This window comes from Aplysia californica, unplaced genomic scaffold, assembly GCF_000002075.1.
Source record: "Aplysia californica isolate F4 #8 unplaced genomic scaffold, AplCal3.0 scaffold00184, whole genome shotgun sequence".
In the NCBI taxonomy this organism is placed as follows: domain Eukaryota; kingdom Metazoa; phylum Mollusca; class Gastropoda; order Aplysiida; family Aplysiidae; genus Aplysia; species Aplysia californica.
Window position 1 is genome coordinate 841705 of NW_004797454.1, and position 1386 is coordinate 843090.

The following is a 1386-nucleotide window of genomic DNA, read 5'->3' on the forward strand; positions in this document are numbered from 1 at the left end:
TCTCTCTCTCTCTCTCTCTCTCTCTCTCTCTCTCCTGGCGACCAGCAACAGCATGTACGTAAAATTGTCTGTTTTGCTGTGTATTTGGCTGTCTTTGAAAGTATTATTAGTGGGTCTAAATTCGTCCTCATGAAAGTATGTTTGCCGTTGTAACCCAGATTTCCTCATGGGAATCAATAAATTGCAAATAAATCATTTGTTTATTTTAAGTTACCATAACATAATGTCAATCCACGGCACGGTCAATTGAGGATAAGGATGTTCACAATCACTTATACGAATTGTTAAATGCATTTGTTTGAGTTAACGCCTTAATTAATCAACACACAGGCAGCTATATAAAGGCCAAATCATCCCAGGCCTTATCCCGTGGAAACTATTGAGGGGTTACGAAATAGTTTTCACTTTAAATCGACACTAAAGGGGCTTAATAGGCGGAAATGAAGCGTCGAATCCATAATTTCACCCTGACAAACGTCACAAAACGTGCTCTCCAGACTCATTCTCTTCACTCTTACAGCAGGCCAACGTATTTGCATAACTTTAGAAAGCAAAATACAACTTGAAAAGATTACTACCAGTTCACCCATTTGAAACAATTAACCGACTAGGAGCCTTGGAGACAGAAAATGATGTACGATCGAGGACAGCCTGACATGGCCACGGCAGGCAAGGTCTAAACATCCGGCTTTTTCGATGATCTAAATTGTGCACAGGAAGACAATAATGACAAAACAGCCAGTGCCGCGTTTTTAGGGTTAAAGAAAATTCATTTTTTACGTTAAAAACACTACGAACTGATGGGGATTTTTTGCCCTCGGTTTAAAATGGTTTTGGACTGAAGACTGAGCCTGTAACTCGGTCTATCAGTTTTTGGTAATAAATATAGAACTTTTTTAGTTTTTTTTTTCTTTTAGTAAGAGTTTACGGTACTTGCAACACGAAAAGGTCATATCAGTGTCGAGGATTAGAGCTCTTGCAAGAGAGTAACAAACACAAACAAGAAGGAGGAGAGAGACGATAGATGTTTTAGTTTAGTTTTAGTAGAGGTTTTACGACGCTCGCAACTGCATAGGGTCATATGAGCGCCAGAAGAATAGAGGTGTCACAAGAGAGCAACAAACATAAAAAAGAAGAAGGGGAGATAAGGACGATAGATGTTTGAAAGGACAGAAGGAGCAAACCACAGCAAAGCACTCGCCAACCACCTATTTATTGGTCTAATAATGATCTGAGTTATGTACGTGGAGACAAAAATGTAAAAACAACCAGTGCCACATTTTCTTATTGAAAAAAAATCGATGTTTAAGTCAAAGACATTTGGGACTAATTTGTGTTTGTGTGTGTGTGTGTGTGTGTGTGTGTGTGTGTGTGTGTGTGTGTGTG

General features: G+C 39.1%; 1 long non-coding RNA gene across 1 annotated transcript in view; it reads right to left on the bottom strand.

The window, feature by feature from the left end:
- Positions 1-1386, bottom strand: part of LOC118477694 — an 82716-nt gene that overhangs the window by 25215 nt on the left and 56115 nt on the right. The gene's annotated exons all lie outside the window — the stretch shown is intronic.